The sequence below is a fragment of the Lonchura striata genome, chromosome 7 (assembly GCF_050655825.1).
Source record: "Lonchura striata isolate lonStrDom1 chromosome 7, ASM5065582v1, whole genome shotgun sequence".
Classification (NCBI taxonomy): domain Eukaryota; kingdom Metazoa; phylum Chordata; class Aves; order Passeriformes; family Estrildidae; genus Lonchura; species Lonchura striata.
Genome location: NC_140709.1, coordinates 3,738,316 through 3,762,462, shown reverse-complemented (window position 1 = coordinate 3,762,462; position 24,147 = coordinate 3,738,316). Strand labels below are relative to the sequence as shown.

The window sequence follows — 24,147 nt, the reverse complement described above, 5'->3', positions numbered from 1 at the left end:
CGTGGGCAGTGTCTGCGCCACAGAAATCTCTTAAAATGTCACTTCTCGGGGGAGAGGAAAACAAAATTGTTGCAAGAGCAACAGAAGCTGCAAAGTCCAAAATGGGAGCTCCACTAAAGCCTTTAACGCACTAGAAAATTTATGAAAACATGAATAAAAGGTAACTTATTCAGTGTCAGCCTTACATATTTATAGTTTAAAAATTAGTCAAAGTTTATGTCCCGAGGTTGCACCTACAGGAAGCCAGATGTGTGCCTTCTGCATGTGACCTAAGACAGGCCTGAAGCAACAACTAGATAATTTCTCGCTCATACTCCACACCGTCGATCGCGGCGGCTTTCTGAGGTGAGAGAATCTGACAGCACTAACTCTCCAGGGCAGAACTTTCCAGTCAAGTGGATCAACGGACTGAAAATCTCTTATGAATAGTCATTAGGCCTTCATTACAAACCCCTCACAACCCAGTTCTCTTTTCGCAACCAAATGCCTTTTGTCATCTTCACAAGGTGCATCATTTAATTACCAATTGATTTCTTTATATATGACAACATGTCAGATAGCAAAATACAGTGTATCTCCCTTAGGGGGAGAAGTCTGTTAACTATCAGCGTGCCAGATTACTGAATTTAGCTGGAAGACAGCTATTCCCTCCACTGCGCCTTTATTTCAACTCGCTTTCCAGTTTTCAGGAGGAGCAACGTGGGGAAGAGGTAAAGGCGAGGAGCAGTGCAAGGAGGGATTATTTCCCCCGCATTCTGTCAAGAAATTAAAGCTGACTTCCAGCGTTTCTCACTCTGTTTTTAGGCAGGGGCACCCCATGCACACACACATGTACGTTGGCATTGGCGGCTGTGTGCACACACAGAGCCGGGCTCAAACACGTCAAACAATTGTTCTCATTATCCCAGGAATTTACCCAGCTTCTGACTTTGCTAGCACGCTGAATCTTCCCCTTCACAACTGCAGCCTGATAATCAAGCCAGTACTGTATTAATAAGCTGAATAATAAGGGAATTTCAGAAATGTACAGGACCATTATACGGTAACAATAAAACCTCAAACTGAGTAAACCAGAGCAGCGCTGAAGGTAGGCGTCGGGAAAGAATGAAACCAGTGTTGCAGTAATGCACTCCATTGTATGGCAGTGTAAATGCCTGCTTCTTTCATACACAGAAGCTACATTACACGAGTCCGAAATGTTCTCAGAGCATCACTGTGCCTGGTTGTGATAGAACCTGGCACCAGCAAGCACTGAAAGCTGACATTATACTGTAGGATGTGCTGCAGGTGTGCAGGCCTGCGAACGTGCTCTAATTACATATTTTCCTGCAGAGCAACAATTAAGGTCGCCAAAATAATTGCCAGTTTCTTAATCCCTCTCTAACAAGACTGACATAAGGAATGGTTTATTTTTCTCTGGTTATTTTGAAAGTGTTCTTGAGATTTTGGGGTTTTTTTTCTAGTGCGCTGCATAAAACTAATTCTTACATTCACATGTGTGATTATAGCCATTGTTGCTGCTGGGATGGGTTTTTTAAGGGCAAACCTTTTCTGAATTCTAGAGTACAACTAAAATAATGAAGAAATGCTGATTGTATAACCTGGCGTGCTGTTTCAACATTTTCCCTGCAAGAAAGTACTTATTTTCCCTTTCTGCATGCATTTGTTCTGTGTTTTGGGGCTCTTTTTCAAGACTACAAGCTCCAGGTCAGTGCTCAGAGCCCTCCACAGTGGCATTAGGACTGCACTATTCCAGTCAGGCAGCCAGAGAACTACAGAGTCCCGACTGTGTCCAGGGTTCAATAAAGAATCACCTTTATTTTCATTACAACTGGCCTTATCTACTGTGGGAGACATTACAGAGGCTTCTTTCTCAGAGGCGTCAAGCACTTGACTTCAAACAATTGAAACAATTGTGGTACATGAGACAGAAAGGAGATGTCTGGTGCATCTATTTGCAAAGCTGAGGCATTTAACAGCAACCATTATACATTGTAGTTATATATAGCCCTCTTGTAGACCTTGGGAATAGTGGCCAGAATGAGTCAAACCCAGAGCTGGGATCAACAGCCGCAAGTCAACAGTTTTTCATCGGGAAGCACCGAATGATACGAGCCAGGAACCCTCTATCCCTTCCCTCTGACTCTTACAAAAGTGGAAAGTGTTGGATAAAGCTGTGGTCTCAGTCTCTGCACAGACACCTTCTCCTCCTCTAAGGCTTCAGAGCTTTAAGCTCAGCTCAAGCCTAGGCTCTCATCTTGACCTGAAGAGGTCCCTTGGGACATCTAACCTTTGAGGTGACATCTGCAGAACCTGGGTCAGACCCACACAGTGTTCCTGAATAAAGCCTCTGGAAGGTATTTTATGTAGAAATGCAGGGACATTTGTATTCAGTCATGTTAAGACGAACCTCCACTTCTGGGTTAAGCCAAAGGTTAATAGTCTGCTCTTAATTATATTTTTAAATAGTAGAACTTCTTTCCAACATTCTGACAGAGCCTGCTGTCCCTGCTCTACCTATGAGCAGATCCTACTGATGTCAGAATGAGTATTGCTTATGTCAGGATTAAATTTATCTGAGCAACCCCAAAGATCAAACAAAAAATGCCACACAGCCCCAGTCAAAGGATGTCCAGAGGTATGCCAGGGAGATTGGCTTGACATGCGAAATCACATTCAAACATCTAAGAATATTAGCATTAATGAACCAGGCAAGACACCCTTTGATAATTGTTGGCAATCTGAAAACTTTGCTCTGAGGATATTAAAAGTAAACTGTTATCATCTGATTGCCAGTTTTAACCCCACTGATAGAAGCTGCCACAACCTGTCAGCATTAAATATATAACAAGGGGGTTATGAATATAAATTCTTGCTAGGGAGCGTAGGTAGATGTCCACCTTTGCAAAGGGCATTACACGTTCACAGACTGCAGAAGTGATACTAATATCACAGACTCCTACTAAGTTACTAGTTTTACTGCTAACTCCACTACTCACTTTCTAAATTTGTCCCTCTTTCCTACACTTCTCTTGAAGTCTTCCCCCAACAAAGATGAGCTAATCAGTTGCTTAGACACCCGTCCTCATAAAGCTGTTCACATCTTTTTATGCTTCACCTGCAAAAGCCACAAGTGTGGTACCATGATATGGGAAAATATATTTTCCCTCATTGTACTTATTACTTTGCAATGATCATTGATTCATTCTGCAAGTGAGTAAACAAAGGAAATTTAAACTTTAACGGATATTAAATTATTTGCAAATGAATCGTTTGCTTTTCTCAAAAAGGACAAATGTATTTTGTTCACTTGAAACCTACTTAGAGAAGCTGCATGGGAATGATAAAACTCAAAGTTCAGGGTCATCTACAACCAGGTCAAAATTTTCAGACCTGGTAATGTCATTAATACTGTGTATAGAAACATATGGCGTGGTTCTCCAAAGAGCATAACTTCACTTGTTGGCACTGAATCTTCAGTCTCCAGCATAAGTGCCATGCTGGGTGATGCTGCTGTAGGCACCTGATTGGGTTTCCAGGTTGGAAAACTGATCTTAATGGGTCCATGGCCTGCAGACACTGGGAAGGGTCACAGCAGAAGGCAGATCAGAGCCAAAGCATGACTGTAAGACAGGGCCAAGTCTCATTGGTTTTATTCACGTGAGAATTGCGGTGATTTCAGCAGGGAGGGCATGGCCCTGTTTACATGAAAATGCTTTGAAGGGAAATATTTTAGGTTTTGATCAGAACCTCATTTACATTCTTACAAAGAAACTGCGAAGAGTTATAAATGAGCTGTAGAGTATATTATAAAACACATTTTAAAAGTAACACATGCCCAGAGATGGATAACATTAAAATAAAAGTAGGTGCAATATCCAAGATGAACATTTCTCATGAGCAAACACCACGCGAGAAAGCATTCCACAGGCATAACTTTGCAGATAATCAAAGCCAAGTATTAATACATTTTTATCAGTCCACCTTCTAAACAATATTTCAGTAGATTTCCTTTCACACAGTGATATTTGCAATAAATGTTCTGCCTTTGTTTTAAAGTCAGTCCGTAGAAAGATGACATCAGCTTAGCAAACAATAAAGTGCCTGTAATATTGTCTCCAGAGGGCTGTTACATTTACTTTGTAGCAGTAAAATTCAATTTTCAAAAAACACTACATGAATGATGTTAGGTTATTAACCCTATCACCACCGTAAAACATCATCATTGTGTGCAGAATGTAGGTCACTATCTAGGAGCTAGAAGTTGCTTTTTGTTAAATAATCCATTTAAGCTGCTTTTCTTTCCTATAGCTTGGGTTGTGTCCCTTCCCTTTGAGAAAAAACAAACCAAAAAACAGTCTCATTTTTAATCTCAAGGCTCTGAGCAAGCGTCCTTATTACACATCTCATTTTAAGGTGTTCTTCCTTTGTTACTTTCAGATTTGGCCGCACACTTTTGAAGAGCAACTCTCTGTGAATTCTTGTTATTCAGAGCTGCTCTCAAAGAGAGAGAGAGAGGGGGGGAAAAAAAAAGTGTATCAGATCAGCCTACGCCTGTGGTGACTCTCACAAGTTTCAGTTCAAGGAAAGAGAAGAAAATCAGCAGCTACAAATTCTGACTCATTTTGAAATTTCAGCGCGATTGAGAAGCCACCGTCCTGATTTGGGGACTGAGTGCTCAGCCCCTGCTCATGCTCAGAGCTGAACCTGGTTTTCCTTAGCAAGCTCCAGGGCAAAGAAAGATCAGCGAGCAAACTGTCCGCAAGCCAACCCGTCACATGGCTCCCTGTAAAGAGGATTTGCATACCTGACACAGCTATGGAAATATTCCCGGTGCGGGAAGGGGCGAGAGAGAAGGACTAATAGCGCCCCGCTATCAGGATGCAAGGGGTTAACTAGTTAAACTTCTACAACCCCCCACAGTAACTTTCCAAAAGCTGACAATAAGTAAAAGAAGTGCTGGTTATCCATTTTTTAAAGGGATGGGATTGGTTTTAGAAGAAAGGGAAAGAGGATCAAACACCTCAGAGCAACAAAAGGTTGTGTCAGAGGGCCCTCAATCACAAACCTCCTTCAACAAGAGATATTCCAACCTTCCAGAGCAGTTACCCGGGCAGCACGGCTAAAAAGTTCCCTGACATGAAAAGAACAAAAACAGAAGGGACAGAGGTAGTTATTGTTATGCACACTCCTCTTTTTTTTTTTTTTTTTTTTTCTGGGGCTTTTTTTCTCCCCCACAAAACTTTTTGCATAAGCTGTTCGGGAGAGAAGTAATAGTGCTGCTTATTGAAAAGAAATCCCCCCTCTTTGCATCTCCTACCTCCTAGGTTGGGAGGTATGGCCCAGCCGATTCTAAGCCAGGAACACCTGATGAAAGGGGAAGGTCAGCTCTGTGAATGCTTCAAAAAAGGCATCCAAAATTAATAAACATAATTATAATGTCTCATGGTTTTCATCGCCCCCTGAACACATATTTGAATTTTTTTTTCCTCCTTCCTGACAAGCGAAGTCTTGTGCACACAAAGAATGTAAATTATTTTCGTTTGCAGTGTCAGGTCTTGGAGGTATCTTAACAGCATGTAAGAATTTTCCACTTAAATGTAAATTATTAACAAGTCAGAGTTTTCATTTGTTTTATCTCCTGATGTGCAATCTAAATAAATAAATGGCACACTTTACAGTGCTCACCACCCACTTCTCTGCTCTTTCAGAAATGTACTTTATATGTGCTACCTTTGCTTGAATAGGATGGTGGATCATTCTCTTTCATCATTTATCTTTGTCTCAGTGCTTCTGAGGGGTTGAGGTTGTTGTTTTTTTGCTAAAACAAATTTACCTCTAGTACTTCATCAAGTTTTCCTGTGTAATATCGCTAAGTAAACAGCACAGTGGTTTATTCATAAAATATTCATATTTCAAAATGTTCCTTCCCAGCCACCCCTCCTGGGTTTACCTATGTTTACAAATATGTAAGCCTTGTTAATATGCCTTGTCTGGGGAATGGTGAGTAGTGACCCTCCTTGAGGCACAGCTCTTGCTGAAGAAGTGTATTATTTCAGCTGGGAGAACAGCAAAGCTCTGGGATGAGACTGATTGATTAAGACCAGATGGATGGCCACACATAGGTGTGACAAAAATAGAAACACATTGCAAACATTCCTGGCATTGTCCTCCTGTGGTCTGGGAGGTGGATGGACCCGGTGGTACCTTATCTACCTCCTGATGGGCTCCAGAATTGAAGAATGTTAATGAAAGCTAACTCTGCCTCCTCGCCTGCCTTACAGTGACACTTATTACAAAGAATCAAGCTTAAAATTGCATCTTGTAAATAGACTCTGGGTTCTTCCCCCAGCCCTAATCGAAAAATGACAGCTGGCATGCCACTGGAAAGCATTCACACACATTTCCCTGAAAGTAATTCGAAGTAAGGAGCTCAGAAAGAAAGAAAGAGAAGGAAAGAGAAAACAAACAGAGCATACCCACATCCTTTCCTTAAAATTAAACTTTCAGAAACCACATAAAGGAGTAAGTGAAAAATGAATGACCTCTGGTTTGTAGAAGAATGTTTCACTGAAACCCTCTCAGCATTTATGTTTATTGGCCATAAACTGACCAACCCTCTCCGCAAGGCTGTGGTTGTTCTTCACAGAAATGCTGAACCAAGGGCCTGAATCCCACTCACCTCACTGAAGTGAGTGGTTTCAAGAAAAAAGGGGAGGCAACTAGCAGGATTTGTCCCATTGTGGCCGTGCACTCCTCAGAGATGCTGTCCCTGCCTGGCCATATCCACCCTTTACCTTTCATCACAATGCAGGATGTATTTCTCAAACTATGAAAAATGCCATGAACTAAACCTTCCGTTCACGTGGAGAGTGTCAGGAGCTGTGGGAAGGAGGTGGGAAGCAGTGCAAGACCAGGCTCCCAGGGCCACCTCCCTCCTGTCCCTCCACCTATGGCACACCCCAAATGGGTTGCATGGCGAGCTCCAGGCACAGCCCTGACACCAAGACACGTCTAAAATCACGGGAGTATCCCAAGCCACTGCCTGGCACCACTCTTTTCCCATGGCACAGCGTGGAGCCTCCTGACAGCCATGGAGGGAGAAGGGAGAAAACAGACCCTCAGGTTTTCTGTCCCTCTCCCTAAAACTCCAGTTCAGCCCCAGCGTGAGCTTTTCACTCCCCTCTCACGGGCCTGAACCGATTACCTACTTGTTATAAATCTTCTCAGGTTTCACAGGCACACATGCCGGTAGGTTCCCAACCCACATTTCGGGACGTCGGGGGCTCACAGAGACACATTCTCACACATGCAAAAGCCCTATGATGGATCAGGGGCTCCTCCATTCACCCCTCCACTTTAAGCAAAACCGTTCCTAATATACCTTTTCATACGTGAAGCATAATGAATGTACCTTTTCTTAGGCATGTACAATACTGTACTTTCACCCACTGGCAAAGAAGTTCGCTAAATTACTAAGAGCGTTTAAAGAGGTGGCATTCATTGTAATATACAAAGGAATTTAAAGCACATTTACAAATGAATCGGCAGGCACGCCAACAGGAAAAACAAGTTTAAATGTAAAATTCAAAAAAACCCCAAAAATATAAAATTGAGGATCGCTTGAAATTATTATTATGATATGAAAATGTTTGTCCATTCTGCAGGCTGAAAACTACTTAATTTCTCTTCATCTGCAATTCAGGTGATGGTGGTTTTAAAGAAATATTCCTTTCCTTGGTTTCCTTCCCCCCTCCCCAGCTGAGTAATAAAACATAGACTGATTTAAATAAGAATCATTATGCTCAGAAGGCCTCCTTTGGCTGGAAGACTTTTGTTCCACATGTCCCATAATCTCACTCCCACATGGCTGCCATAAGGTTGATGCTGAAATCAAACTCTACTATAGTATTTGCTTTTAGACACAGCAAAAATATGTATATCAGTTTGGGGAACGGAGTCCTATAATTTAGGTAATGGGAGAAATATACTTGGGATAGAAACCTCTTGACTTTGCTGCTCCCTTCCCTGTGTTTTCCCCTCATCCAGGTTGCTATTAGCATATGAAAAATGCTTTTAATTTTATCCATTTCTGGCCATATCTGTCACACACACAAGCGAGATAGCAGTTAGGTTTCGACTTATCTCTTCTTTACGACCTCAGCAGCAGGTTTAAAATAGATCACGCTCTTCTCGTTATTTGCAGCCAAGGTGTGTGTAACTCCCTTCCTGAGCAAAACCTGATAAAGGAGGAGCAAGCCACCCCATGGGAGGTGGTTTGCTCCCAACTCAACCCCAGAAGTCTCTATCGCAGCATCTCACAGCTCTGGTTTTATTTGACAAGTACAAGTCAGGGCAGCTCTCACCCATTACTCGGGTCACAACGTGGCGAGGCTGGAAGTTATGGCCCTATTTTTAAGCATTTTCTATGTGGTGTTTATCTGTTTCCTTAAAACTCCCACTTCCACCCCTGCCCTACGGACGGAGCGCACGCGGCACCGCGGCTCCCACGCGCCCTTTTTCCAAGACAAGGCGACTTTGTTTTACACCCAGAGACACCTCCCAGCCAAACCCCATCCCCAAATTCTTCTCAGGCACACGTGACACGAGGCGATCCATGGCAGAGCCCAGGGAACGCTCTCAGCAATATGCAATCCATTTTCACACATGCTATGGATCTCATGGCGTCAGTCATACGGTCACTGCACACACAAAGTATTTAAAGCCCATTTCTGCTACTTTTTAAGTAAATTAAAAACTCCCATTGCCTCCCAGGCAATTAGGCTGAGGCCCTAGGACTGGCTTAAAGCAGTGAGGTTCTGAGAGTTTACGTTTAGTGGTATCTGGCCTGGGAATTCTTGTGGCTTAGTAAAATTTTGCACACGCACTCTCCAACTTGGCTTTCTGGGACATGTTGGGGAAATGGCTATTTTTGCATGGATGTTAAAAAAAAGGCATAAAATTATGCTCCATTTTAATGAAAGGGTGGTTTTGCTTGACAAAACATATGTCTCTTATTAACAGTATTAATAGAAATAGGCCTGCTTTCAAACTTGCAATGAAACGTGACAAAACCCAGGGCTGGGTTCTCAGCTGAGCTTCAGGCACCTTTGCAACCCACTGCAGGCCCACCTAGCAAAACCCATCTCTTGTGAAAAAACCCATCTCTCTGAGCATCCCACTAAATACCTGCAAGGCCAAGAGCTATACCACGAGATCATTTTGCAGATTGCTTTCTCCAGCTGGGAAATTCAGGCGATCCTCCTTGCATCACACAGCAGCCAAAATAGGTATGTGTTGTCTGCCTATATAGTTTTGGGTTTTTGTCTTGGATCAACCCAAAGGAGCCATGGGAATGGCTTTTGTCAGTGGTGCCCACTCATCTACAGTGGTTAATAATAGCCAGGCAGCTCCAACCTTCTGGCTGGCATCAGCAGGACCCATGGATGTGAAATACTGCAGGAGAAAAATCTGGGAGTGTCCAGACCAGTTCAGAGAAGAACAGCCTCCCTTGCTAGAAGTTTTAACTTGAAGAATAAAGGGCACCTTGCTCTAATTAGGCAGATTAAGCTGATGAGCAAAGCACCTGAAACAACTTTTCCTCCCCACCTCGCCTGAAAGGAAAGAGCTCTCCTTAGTAAATAAACCAGCACAGTCCTTTCTCATTTTGACCATTTCTCACCATTTTACTCAACTGCCAGGGATACAGAAGCCTTAACCCTGACAACGCTTAAGTGAAAACTCCCCGGTTGGCTTTTTTTTACTTGCCTGACTTCTTTATTAAAGGCTTTCTGGCCGTGAGTGGGTGTCAGAGGTGCAGTATTTCACAGATCTGTGGGGCACTCCCTCATTTTGCTCTGTATCGAGATATTACAAGTTCCTCTTATTATAGAAAGCATGAAGAAAGATGACCGGCTCCAACTAAACTGATAGTCTCTGGGTATATTTATTTTATGATGATGGCAATGAAATAGCCCCTTATATATTTTCTATTGTCTTCAATAAAGGCACACTTTAATCACAAACTGACATATGAAACCTGCCTATTGGCCTATTGATATTTCTTTTGCACTGAGCAAGAAGCCAATAACCTATTTTAAATATAACTTTTAAAAACGACATTACCTAAGAAAAAGCTAGCAGTATTCCTGATAAAATATATTGTGGTGAGGCTGAAAAGTGCATGCAAAGCAAGCTGCATTATTAGAATGTTTAAATATTAATTATACCGCTGTGTAGTAAAGATGATCAACTGTGAGTGTCAACTAATTTTCTAAAAGCTGCAATGTTGGATGTCGTCTAAACTTCTATTGTTAAGCTAAAACTAAAAGCCCAGCAAGTTTAGTCTACTGGAGTGTGTTTATTTTTATTGGTTTCTGTATAATTTTTTTAAACGTAAACCAACTTTAACCCCTTTACTGTAATCTCTGCCAGTGGAGCTCCAATAGCACATCATAAAATTCCTATAATTCTTCAAAGCAATGTAGCTGGAAAAGGAAAAAAAAAAAAAAACAAACAAAACTGTGGACACTTTGCAACAAATGCCAACTATGAGATTCAGCCAATTAAATTTAACTCTTGCAAGTTCATTTTGCTGGCAATATACGTGTAGATGTAGGTTCAGCCTTCCCTCCCACATCCAATTTTGTTGGGAGCAACTCCCAGGCAGGCTGCTCGGTGCTGGGCTGGCTGTATTGTGTGAAAAATCCCGCTCAGGTGGTACCTAGAGCTGATAGGGGAGGGAGGCTGAGCAGACAGATGGGGAGGCAGATGTACAATGCTACATAAAAGTAGAAAGACTTATATTATCTTCTGTGAATGCCTTAAGTGACTGAGCGCAGGCAGCAGGTGGAGGGGTGCCAGGGCAGGGAATGAAGAGTTAACCAAAAAATGACTGTCATTTCTCTCCCTCCTAGCAGCTATTGCTCCCTCAGACTTTCAAGAGGAGGCACAAGACTCGAGTGAGAGAATCACTTTGAGATTCTTCTGTGAAGACAAAGAAATAGTGTGCGCCGAGGCTGGTAGGCTTCCTTCCGTCACTCATGGATGCTCTGCCAGGATTTCCCACCTGAGACAGATTGCGACGCATGTTCGAATCACTCATGCAGGAGAAGCAATACACAAGTTCAGTGTAAAGCCACTTTAAAAGCTCATCGGGTGCATACTTTACTTGTACAAAATACCTTATTCATGATGGAGCAGTGAGGGCCTAGGTAATTACTTGAATCAAGGTGGCCTCAGAAGTGTTTAAATCTACAAGGACACTTAGAGCATGAATAATGCAAAATAATTTGCATCTAAATTTTTTAAGTGTTCTTTATTCAAAAACTAAAATGCAGTTCCGATTAAAGTTTGATGAGTGAAAGCTGAGCACTTCATACCCACTGTGAAACGTCTCCTATTTGTGGAAATTATTTCAGACAGTGGTAAAGGGACAAAAGAGATCAAAAAAAAAAAAAAGTTGGTGATTAATCTGCATTTCTTTTAAGCCATCCTTATTCCATGAGGTTTGGTGAGTAGGAAGTTAATTTCTGAACTTGCTGGTCTGATACCAGCTACATTTCACCCCTCTAAAGCAGCCCCATCGAAAGCACAGCTCTAATTATTAACCAAACAAAATAACTATTCTTTTGCGTCCGATGATAGCGCGAAGCCGCTCGTGGCTCTGAAATTTGTCCAGTATCTCTTAGTGCAATTAATCTCGCTTCTGTCCCCGTCAACCTCTTTGGAAAAGCCTTACGTGCAAAAATACCCTGGCTGCCTCTCCCTCTGTGCTTATAGGGCAAGAGCTTGCATTTCTTCACTTGGAGCGGGTTGCATCCCTTTCTTTTGAATTTGCCATTGACAGCATAAACTGCCGCGTATATCATCGGTTCAGCACTTTATTATATCGTCTCTAGTCCTATTTTAGAACGTGTTGAGCAACCCCCATAAAAATTGTTAAAGAGGAAGGAGTGAACAAGACAAATGTTGTGTAACGCGCTCGCTGAAAATTATGCCTTTCTCTGCCTGGGCTGGAGGCAGAGGAGAGAGAGGGAGAGGGGAATGTCAGAAACAGCCGTTTTCGTGGGCAGACGTCAGTGATCCTCTTGTTAAATGTGCTTAATTCACGTTTATGTTTCCAACACTCGACCCTGCCCATCCAACTGGCGGGAACGCACCGAGAGTAGAGACATTCAAAGTTGGAGAGTTCTCAGATCCCCGGAGATTTTTACAGGAGACACTGCATGCATCTGCTCCCCGTTTTGCTCCTGCCCTCCACACCCAACGTCTTGCTGTGGTACAAGAGCCAGACCTTCCCAAAAGCAGCCCTGGGAGCAAGAGGGATGGTTTTTTCCAGCTGCTAAAACCTCAGGTCGGGAAATCTACTGGGATCCAACAGGTTAGGCAGGCAGCAAAGTTTTAAGCACAGGCTCACTCCGAGCAGCTAAACTTTAAAGGCCCCTTTGCAAAGGAAAATCATTTTCCTTCTGCAGCCCTTATAAAGAATAAAGACTTCCAATTTATTACCGGCTCGAAAGCTGGCTGCCACTTTATTGGACTTTCAGATGAGTGTGCTCGCCACGCTTTCTTAGGGAGAGGATCTGCTACGTTTTTCTTGGATTTGGAACAATGCGAACATTTTTTTAACTCATTGAACAAAGATTTCCCCAGCAACAGACCCCCTGCTCAGCAGGTCACCTATCTTTGCGACAGTTTTTCTTTTCCCACGCTAACCCTAGGGCTCATTTGCATAAGGTCTCTGTTGTGACAATTAGTTTCAGGTGAGCTGATTTCTATGAGGTTTGCCCAAGACGATACACAAGCTCTGGGCCTCCCTGATCCTGGCCCTAATTGCGACTGACTGGCACCAGACACAATCACCCTCTTGATTCAGCAAATTGTCCTGCAAGTAGCTTGTTGTGACCCTGCAATGCACAAATCATATCATGTCAGCCTGGCATAGTAAACAGTGAATAAAGCAAATTCAGAAAAAAAAAAAGTTTCATAATAGCTCCTCCATCTTCTAGCCCCAGTGGACAAGAAGAATACAAATTAAAGCTATATCATATCTGTGTGCTGGTGGAAGAGGTGTCTCTGCCCTGACTAACAACTTTGGTTTGCTGGGGAGTTTTTTGGAGGTTGTTTTTAATTTGCTTTGGGAAAAAAAAAAAAAATCTGATGCTGCTTCATTCTGTCACCTGGGGAGAAATTCCCCAGGTAGCGTAGCCGGATCACTGTAAATACTTCCTAGCTTGTTGTGGTGGAAATAAGCATTATGTTCCTTCATCATCTCAGAAGGTAGATGGTACAGCCACATGCAGATTAATTGGGCTCCCAGACCGCCCACTCAGGGAAAATACAAATGCAAAAGACCATCTGACTTTTGGGAAGTTGGGACAGAACTTTTCCCAAAGTGCCCAGGAAGGAGCAGGGGGTGCAGGGAGACCTCACCCCACTTCTCCATGGCTGACAGTCCCTCGTCCCACCACAGCACAGCTTTGGGCTCACTCCTGCCTGTTTTGGAGCAGTGATAACCCTGTGGACTGGCTATTGACGTGTCGGGCTGGGGAAGCATGCAGCCTCTGAGATGGGCAAGGAAAAGGAACAACTAATAAATCCAAAGGGACAAAGACAGAGTTAAGGAGGCTGGAGGAACACCTTTAACTGCCACACTAATGATAACGCTTGGTCAGGATGAAGAACTGTCCTTATCTGTGAATAACTCCCTTTTCCTCCATTTGACTCACAGTTTTCATGTTATTTTTTGGTGTGATGCTCAATTCTTTCCTACCAGAGTAGCTCCGGCTGTGACCTCCGCCCCGTGAGTGTGAGTCAGGAGAGATTCCCTCCCCACCTTATATATTGCTTTTTTTTTTTTTTAAGTGAAGACTAATTTGCAAAATATTATTCACCATAGAGACAAAAACTGCTCCCCTGCTGTAACTGGGATATGAAGGGTAAACTCCAAGCCAGACAGGTATATTGAGTCCTGACTTCAGAGAGAGACCACAAAGGCAGGATTAGACCCCTCAAATATATTTTGTGATGATTATTATTGTGAATTAGATCAGGCTATTAGTTTTGGACTACTTTTAATCTCCTGGGGAAATCTGTATTTACATTTGGGTTGGGTTTTTTTCCCCCTGATGCAAATTGCTTCCCCAAATAAATAGTTATGTTAAAAATCCTAGTAAAAAAACTGTTTCAAAATCCTTCACTGACCATGGCTGGCAGCCAGTGTGAGAGGTCAGCCTGCCAGCCCCAACAGTTTGCAGCTGCAGTCGAGGTAACTATATAGGCAAAAGTGCATCTGACACAGTGCATTTCTGTTAATCTACTCTCTTATCAACTGATACAGGCAAAAAGTACTAATTGTTTATATGCATATGCAGATAAAAGTAAGAATGAAAAAAAAAATCTTCCCTCAGCTGTGAACACCAAATTTTACCCTGGGGAAAAAAAAAAACCTGCAGGGTGGGAGACTTAATTCTTCTTTACTGGTACAATTACATTGATTTAAAAGTCATTAAATCTTCTGATATTCCTGTGATCTCAGGAGTTGTTTATGACCTGGGGTTCTGTCCCAAGCATGCCTGTATGGCCTGAATAATGTGAAGGAGGTGGGGGATACCCCCTCACTGCAGGCAGGGCAGGCAGGGCAGCCACAATCCCACCCTGGGCTCCCCCAGCCTCACACTCTGTACCTTTGCAGGACATTGAGGTTGCATTTGGACACAGAAACAGGACAGGCAGCACTCCCAGAGCAGGACACAAGGTCAGCCTTGGGTTGCTTCTTCCCGTGGTGTGCACTATCCTCCCGGGAAACTTCCTGATCCCTCCTGCCCAGAAAGGTGCACAAGAGGAAGGACACTCAAAGTCCTGCCTGCCATGAACCTCTCCATGGACAACTGCAAAGCTCCCGACACTTTTGCCACCACACAAACGCTGCCAGGCTTTGGCTGGATTGTACAAACCCATCGTTCCAGCCTGAAGCACTGCTACCACGCTCAGTGGCAGCCCTGGCAGGAGCAGCTGGTTGCCCACCACTTGCCATCAGGCCAGGGCTGGGCTGTGGATGCACAGCAAGAGACGTCCCAAACCTCGCCTTCCCCCCTTTTTAACGTGTGTCCCCTTTTCACGGCATCCTGTGTCCCTGCTAATGCTTTTATCCCTCTCTTGTGACACAAACCATGCTTTTACACCAAAGGCAACACAGCGAGCTGATTTTGCACTTTAACCTTCAGCAATTCTGATTCTAATGCAAGGCAAAACTTTTAGATTTTTAAGTAAATAAACAGTTGATTCTGACAAAAAATGACTATTCCCTGAGGGGACATTTTTGTGAAACTGCGCCAGGTACAAAAAAAAATGTATATTTTTTGGCTTGGTCATGAAACTGTCAAAACACAACTCTAACATGTTTTGCTGCATATGTAATTTTTTTCCCACAGCTCTTTCCGAGCAATGCTTAATTCTGAATTCTTTCTGCACCCAGCACTTGCAAAGAAATTGATAGATGCACAAGCAATTCAAGCTGAGTTTCTAAGTGAGTGAAATAGAACAGCCAGAAGAAAGGAGGAGGAGAAAAGCAAGACAAAGACAGAGAAACTTTGTTAAACTTTCCAGATAAATTATATTTTTGAGATACAATTCACCCTCAAGATAGAGCTTTGGTGAGATTTAAGCAGGGGGAAGGTTTTCTACTGGCCCTGGGCACATGGGCTAAGTTTCACCTTCTGTGCTCATGTAACTTCATTTAATTTTATTTTTAACTGCTCTCTCTCTCTCTTGCTCTCTCTCATATATAGATATATGTTTGTATATGTAAATATCAAAGTATCTTGATCATAGTTGTGATTAAGAACTTCACTTTTACTAAAAACAGCTATGGCACTGCTCTTTAAAATAATAATATATTTTCCCAAGTGCCTTCACTGTTTCATCCCAGCAACTGAAACAGGGACAATCCTTTGTATGTTGAAATGTATAATTATCATGTAGCCAAAAGGGAGGGTGTAATTTTCACATCTGATTACAAGGGAAGAGTGTAAGTGAAGCTGCCTTGGTAAACTTACACTTGTTTACAGAGAGCAATACCTTTGATATTAAAAACTCCAAACATGTAAAATGCTGGAAAAAAATCAAGATTGTCATGCACCAAAGCTAAACATCAACAACAACAAACCCTAAGCAATTTTTTTGGCAGTTACAAATGAAAAGTCAATTCTCCTGTACTCGGGCTGTTCTCCTCACTTGAGGTGTTTGTTAAGAGAAAAATTGTTTTTGCACAGTGTGCTTTACTTGTTCATGTGGAAGGTTAAGAAGATGAAGATCCAGCATTATTAAAAAAAAAAAAAAAGGGGGGGTGGGGGAGATTTCAAATGTTTCTGCTGTTTATAGCTATACTTGGGGAGTTTAAACTAGAGAAATGCTTTTCATATTTGACTCCATCTTCACAGAATTTACTTCTCCTAAATGTGACTGCATTTGCTTTCAAGATTTTTGTGTTCTTTTTTTAAAAACACATGAACTTTCTCCTGTTTATTTCTTTTTATCTGTCTTTCTTTCTTTGCTGATTTACCTCTCATTAAATGAGCTTCTACTCATGTGAAATTAATTTCTGACCAAGTACAAGATGGTATCAAGGAAAGGAAGAGCTGTCAGAGAAAACATCACTTACCAAGGAGATTAAAGATAAGCAGAAAGATCACACTACAGGTAGAAGGAAAAAGTACTGAAAAACCAAGTAAGATATCAGAAACTGTTTAAAATGAGATTAAAGCATAATTGTTAGAGAGTTGTTTTTGTATTTTTAGAATTCATTAAAAACTCTCTACAAGCATTGGATGTCAAAGTATGATAATCTCAGGCTTTCACTAACCAAGAAAAAAGGAGGGGAGTGAGAAGGAAAACCAAATTATTTTTAGTATGTGGAAAACTCAGCTTTTTGTTAGAGTATGAAAAAATTCATATAATTAACATGTACAACATCTATCAACAAGACTGTGATAGGACCCTATTTTCTAAAGTATGTCCTTTTTTCCTGCCCTAAAATTAAGTTCCTGGTCCCATATCCTTGCTCTGAACATCATATCCATGGGAAAAAAACACCTACCACAACAACTAAAGCATAAGAAAAATAAAATGTAACCCAGTAATAACAGTAATTCCACTTGAGGATGCATGTAGTTACTTTAAAAGTGGTTTTGTCTTGTGCAGAAAGACATGAATGCAAGGGCTACCGAAAGCAATTTAATACCAGGTGGGGGCTGACATTAATCTTTCATGACAATAATATTGTGGTGTTACAGGAGGGCAAAACCAAATACCTTCTTGCACGTAGAACCACTTCCCTAAGAGTCTGTGCCTGTCTTGAAAACGCACGTATAGAATTGATGTATGGCCCCAAATTCATAATGAATAGGATTATTAAACAGTCTCCACTCGTGCAAATAATCAGACCTGTCCTCCTTTTGCTTCCCTTAGGTGTGATCCAAGCTTTCCCTGCGAGCAGTGCAGGAATGCTATTCCTCCTGGAATGGGCCACGTTTGGTGAGCCCAGGCTGTGCAGAGCTGTTTCCTGCAGCACACCGAGCCAAATTCTGTCTGTGGTTGAGAGCAGTGCCATGAAAGCCAACAGGGCTGCACAGGGTGTGCCTGAGGTCAACGCAGCTTCTGAGCAGCATTAGTGTACTTAAAACAACAAATTAATGTCTGTGGAACACTAATCAATGTTTGGTGCACTCCACATTTTTCACTGAGTTGTTAGAGTACATTTGCTTATATTTTGCACTATTTTAATTTAGCCATATTGATCAAACTGAACACTCAATAAGACCCTAGGCACCTTAGCCTTATTAAAATTAGTCAACTTGAAGTAAGTGAGCGGAGGAAGTAATGGAAACTATTCAAAGATTTAAATACAGTGCAGCCCACTTAAATAAATACCTGTTAATGAAATAAATCTGTATATGCACATATTTCCTCAGAAACAAATTATTAAGGAGGCCCTTTAGAAGAATAAGACTCAAACATATTCCTTAGTTTAAAATAGAAATATTTCTGTGTACATTTGTGTTTGCTGTGTTAAACTTGGGGAGTCCATGCTGACCTTTCTCATCAAAGCAGTTATCATTCTTTAGAGTCTTACAGTGTCAGAATTGATAAAAATGTCCCTAACTAACCTGTAAGTAAACACTGCTGTGGGGTTTTGGTAGCTCTACCAAATGAGTTTATCCCAGGAAGAGTAGAACTCATCTGGGCCGGCACCCAGAAAAGAATATCTGGGCAGCTGCAGAACTAAAATAAAAGGCATTTAACATGCAGTGGAAAAAATAAAAGTCATACAGTCTAGTCTTTACAAATAATACATCTTTGTCTTCAGAAAGTTCTATCTTTTTTTTTTTTAAGCAGGGGTAGAGAGGCGAGATGAGAGCACCAATTCCAAGGCTTGGCTTGAGCAGGGATTCACAGTACAGCTCCTTTTGGCACATCTCTGGAGCTCAAAATATTGTTTTTGAAAACATTGCTGTTTTTCAACAAAAATGGGAGATTAGACAACATCTTTGGCTGATTAATCCTCTCTGCTCTCTGAGGGGGTGACCTATGATCACATATTTTTTTAGCCGGGGAAAAAAAATCCACCACTCCGTAAACTCTTCCTGCGGTACCTACAAATGAATTAAGCTAAAAAGTGGGTAGAGGATCTGTGGAGGTTTCCTGGACTCCTTGCTTTAGGGAATGTCTTTAGAGGGCTTTGTATACCCATTTTTTTCCCCTAGTCCAATAAAAGATATTAGCTCTTTTCCCTGAGCAAAGTCCCTCTCATGAATTAGGCCCTACACTTGCAACTAGTGTGATATTGCTGGCCAGGTTTCACCCCAGTAAAATTCTAATCTATACTTTGTCTTGCAGAATTAAGAAGAAAATGCATATCAGCAGAATCTCCTCTCTACTTTATTTCATTTATAAATTACGAGAATGATGCTATTATATATTATTAATTTCTGCTGTTCTCCAACTCGGCTGCAGCAGTGAGCTGCGGATGTTGGAATGGTGTAATTATGTTCTAGTAGGGCAGCCATCCGTTTCCTTTCAAAAATTTACAGGATTCTTAATCATGCTGCTCATTTGGGTGCGCAGTAGCGAGGATGGCGAAACACAAACAGGGCACGTTCGTTTACACAGGAACACCTGCTTAGCATGATAGCAGATGTCAGTCAGCAAGCAGAACACAAAAGAAAAATATCAACAACAGCAAACTAGAAGCATTTTTAACTCAGTACAGAGATCTCTTGTCTGGGAGAAGCCAAAGGAAGGGGATGAGCCTTTGCAGGTCAAAGCAGAGGCGCGGTGATGATTTGGAAAGTCTCAGCCAATGTTCCCCAGGGACTGGGTCAAAAAATCCAAGACAAACTGCTCACTGGATGATGGGAAATTTAACAATTTCTCCTTCTAGAGGGTTACTTTTGCCAGCTTGATGCTAGGCATCTTTCAAGGGTCATCATAAATATATGGAATAGTTGATAACTACAGGGAAGTAGTTGAGAGGAGTAAAATCCAGAGAACTACTGCTCCATGTGTAAGCATTCCCGCTGCAACCACTTATTCTCAAGGCTTTAACTTTAAATGTTTCATCCAGGGCTGCATCTTGGCTCCCCCATCTCAAATTGAGAGCGTTTCTGTCTGGTGCATATTTTATGAAATAAAAAGATGTCAGCAGAGGCGCAAAAGTTCAACGATTTTGGGCTCTCCCGTGCAGCGCTCCAGCCTGGGAGTGGCCACACCTCTCCCAGGGAGGCGTCGGAAGCACGGAGCCCGAGCCGAGCCGTGGCAGGCAGGTATTAATAATCCCTCTCCGTGGCATAGGCAGTAACTACTCTTGCCCAGGATTGTTAGTATTCAGAGCGAGTCAACTTGCGTGGGTCCGTGCATTAAGGGCTCCCTAAGTATGCATTGACTTGATACCCAGTAATGGCTTCTAAGGAGCCGTTATGTAGTGCCGTGTCAATGATCCATGCATTGAGGACTCCCTAAGTACGCATTGACACGATAGACCGGAACGGCTCCGAAGAAGCCGTTACGGTCTATCATGCCAATGATCTGCGGATATTGGCAGTGCCTCCCACACTTCTGCAGAGACTGTAAAAGTCTCTGAAGAAGCTGTTATGATCTCAGTGGAAGGACCATCAATCAGGTCGATGGCAGGGTTGAGTTTTGCCATTTTTCCAACTGATCGTTGGGAGGCCTTGTGCTGCTTCTAGAGTTAGATTCAAAGAACGGACAAAATATAAAGGCTGCCCACCCACAGAGTGGTTCTGGGACTGTGCAGAGCTAAGCAGGATCATAATATGACCTCTGGTTTTATTTGGTTTTGGTTTCTAGTTCCAGCTGCTTCCAGATGGGAATCCTTGACCAAGTCGCTTCAACTCTTCCTACGTTTGTTTGCTCTCTTTTAGCGAGCGTGGAAAGGGATGACATCTTGTGAGTGAAGATTGCAGTGGGGCTTGGAAAATGTGAATTTAGAGCAGTTGGCTGCCCTAAAGGCTGGTGTGAACATCTCATCACTGATGGAGGGCTGAGATGAACGAGGTGTGTACACAGAATCACGCAATGGTTTGGGTTAGAAGGGACCCTAAAGACCATCCTGTTTCTAACCCCTGCCATGGGAATGGACACCTTCCACTAGACCAGGTTGCTCCAAGCCCTGTGCAACATCACACCTTTCACACCCAAGCACGCAGGCAAAGCTACACTGAAAGGAAGTCTTACTTCTAAAGTTTTGTAAACTTCTATCTCTTGAGTTTATATAGTTTCCATCCACTCAATTTCTGTGTATTCACATCAGATTCTGATATTCACATCAGTTCTGAGAATCACTGGTGGCAGAAGGTTATCTGTATTTTCTATGATGCCAAAACTTTCTATGAAAATGCTGTGAACCTCTTTTCCATGTCTTCTTTGGTACATGAATATATTTTTTAAATGTTTTAAGGTACATCATTCACAATGAAGTTTTAATTCATGCTAAGTCTATGACCACAAGACACTGCTTAACCAGCTGGTATTGTTTGTGTCTACTTTTCCATATTCTTTCAGGGAAAATTTGACCTTTTACTCTTTCATATTCACTTCATAATACTGTTGAGGGAGATGGAGCTACAGTAGAATTTAAGTATATAGAGTACTCTGCCTACTTTATACATTGGTTAGAATTGGATGATCTTTGTGGTCCTTTCCAACCCAAACTATTTGATGTTCCTATGATTCTCTGATGAAAATAAGCCCATTTATGGTATGATCCCCCATAATTTAATTTACATCTACATGGTTAAATGCTAGCAGACCACCAGAGAAAGACTGTAATCATACCTTGTGGAAAGCAGAGATCCTCAAGCAAGAAAAAGTAGAATTACTGTGCAGGTTGGAACACCATAGAGAGACCTTGTCTGTAGCCAGGCTGGCCTGAAAATTGTGAGCTCAAGAAACAAAAGAAACTGAGCAAAAGGAGATGGAGGAACATTACAGAGGATCAGAAAGGGTCATGATAAAGGAGAAATTGAGAGGACAGAGAAGTCTCAAGGAGCAGTGGTTATTAATCCCAGGTACCTCTTTCTTTGGACTCAAAGACTGAAATATTTTTAAGTGTATTTTCAGATGTGTGGAAGCACTAGATTTGTCCAGAGACTGGTATCCCAAATCTGTGGCAGTTTTGGCGCTGTTAATAATCAGTTTGGAGTTGTAGCTATCAGGTCCACAACAACATCGCCAGCAAACAAAGAGAAGGACAACATGAAAACTACTAAAATCTTGAGGCATGCATAGATTTTACCAACACAGCCCTCACTCAAATTCCTTTCAGGTAGAAGAGTTTGCAAAATGTTCTGGAAAGCCACAGTTGTTCTTTGGATATTCTGCTCTCCAAAGGCAAAACTATTAATTCTTTGAGAATGTATCTTTGGGATTTAAAGTCTCTTTGGGGTGTCCCTGAGAACCAATGGGCACCAACCACTGCTACAACCCAAATTCCATTCAACGTCTACCTTCATGCTGCACATTGCAAAATTGTGTGAAAAGTTGCATTTCCAAATCCGGACAGCTGAAGACTGCTGGAAAAAAAAACTCTAAGCTTTTCACTAAATTTAATCATCTGGGGGTCTAAACTCTACTGAGAAGGAAGAGAAGATATCATTTTACAATGATTCAGACCATATTTCACATGCAGCATTTAATGGATGCTTTCAGGTATCTCATGTTATAACGCTGCCCTTGCAACATGTGCTGAGCCCTCCATGTAAAACCTCAAATATTTTTTTCAACCTCTGGGATAGGAGCAGGCATTTGCCTCCTTCCATGTGTATATTTATTAGTAAGAATTTTGCACAGTATAATTGAAGCCTGGCAGTTTTTACCAATCGAGGCTTAAGAGGAAAACTAACACAATGTAATGTTTTGTGTCTTTTTTTTTTGTCTGTGCAGACCAGTCACTGAAAAGGTGCAAAGCACTTCTAAAAGTACATTTTCTGAAATTCAAAGCCTTTTAAGAAAGGTACACAATGCAAGAATACGCAGCTGCAATTTTAAAAAGGCTACTGCTCCTTTAATGCCCAGCTGGTCCTGAGATGTAATAAAATTGACATATTGATTCCTTTGAATTTACAAATGCCTGTTTCATAAACTCCATCTCCAAAGCCTAGGCATCTTTAGAGCACTGTCATTTTTTTCTCCAAATGGATCAATTATGTGCCCACGTAATCCTGTTACCTGTGAAATCCATGCATACTTCTCCCATTTGCTGCAGTTCCCAGGCGGACAAACTTGCATTATGTACGCATAAACAAACAGAGCATTTTCCTGATATTAGGGATTGTTTTCAAAGTGAAAAGCAATCTCCTGGGTCCTTTACTCAAAAAAAAAAAAACAAACCCATACATAGTGCGGTGTTCCTCCAAGTAACCTCACTGCACTATATGTATAATTATTACACAACACAGCAAATCATTAAAAAAACATTGAGTCCCTCTATCTCAAATGCTTCAACTGCAAAAAAGCATCAAGACATAGCAGCCAGCCCTCATTTTCCTGGTGAATCAAACTTTCCCATTTCTTTCTCAGCTTCTTTATTTGATAATTATTGCCATATCTATAAGGAAATTGCGTTCATCAGAAGGGTTTCTGCGTGACTTAAATATTAGAAAAAAACCACAGCAAAATTTGCTGTGGAAGTTTGGGGCTTTTTTATTTTATTTCTAGGATAATTCATCTTTTCATCGTGCTGAGTACCTTTCCATCACTTACACACACACACAGAGAGTCAAGCAGGCATTAACCTGCAAACCTACCACTTATGCATATAAATGCATCACACATACAACTATTCCCATATCCCGTGGCATATTATTTGTATGAATATATACCGTGCATAGAAACACATTTATACACACACACCCCATGCACAATCCTCAAATATAAGCAGAGAAAAAGAGAATAAATGTGTTTTTCTCTGTATATGAATTGTTTATAAAGTACCGTGTACATACATAGATATGAATTCTTGTTTCATTCTTTCAGACTGTGCTGTATCTGATTTTCTACACTTCACTGGGCAACCAGCAGTTCAGTTACACTACACTTGCCCTGTACAATTTGTCTCTAAAAGGTTCCCAAAATTATGAAACATCCTGTCTGCTGCATGGCCTGCTCACCGCAGTGCCTCAGCCTGAGGTGCATCCACAAATACAGAGAGGAATGCATAGGAAAAATTTAGTGTATATATATATATGTTTGATGGTTGGAGCCCATACAAGTGGCCCAATACACCCCTGCCATTGTGCAGGAGTGGGTTTTAAAGATAAATGGCTGCATGTTAACCAGATTTGACATGCTGCACAAAAGCAGCCACCTTTGGTCCCATGACACAGCCAAACAGAAAAAACAACAAGCAGTCCTGGCAAAAGACGTCCAACGTGAATAAAAGCCCAACAATTTGTCACATAGTCGTTACAAAATGTTCCAGGCTTTGGGGCTTGCCATGGGACAGCAGTGATAAGACAAGCACAGAAAAATGAAGGCTGGGGGTGTTGGGGTGGCGGAAGAGTTAAAACTCAAGGAAAGCTCCAGTAGTTCCAAAGGGGAAACAAAGAGGATATTTTCGTTTGGCTCTTT

General features: G+C 41.8%; 1 protein-coding gene across 5 annotated transcripts in view; it reads right to left on the bottom strand.

Annotated features, from left to right (window-relative positions):
• Positions 1-24,147, bottom strand: part of ZEB2 (zinc finger E-box binding homeobox 2) — a 113,946-nt gene that overhangs the window by 68,939 nt on the left and 20,860 nt on the right. The window contains exon 1 of one of the 5 annotated variants that reach the window (XM_085584093.1): positions 1-24,147. This exon is cut by the window's left edge and continues 14,853 nt beyond it. The exons of the other annotated variants lie outside the window; for them this stretch is intronic. The gene's annotated coding sequence lies outside the window, so the exon portion shown is untranslated. 5 annotated transcript variants of the gene reach the window in all.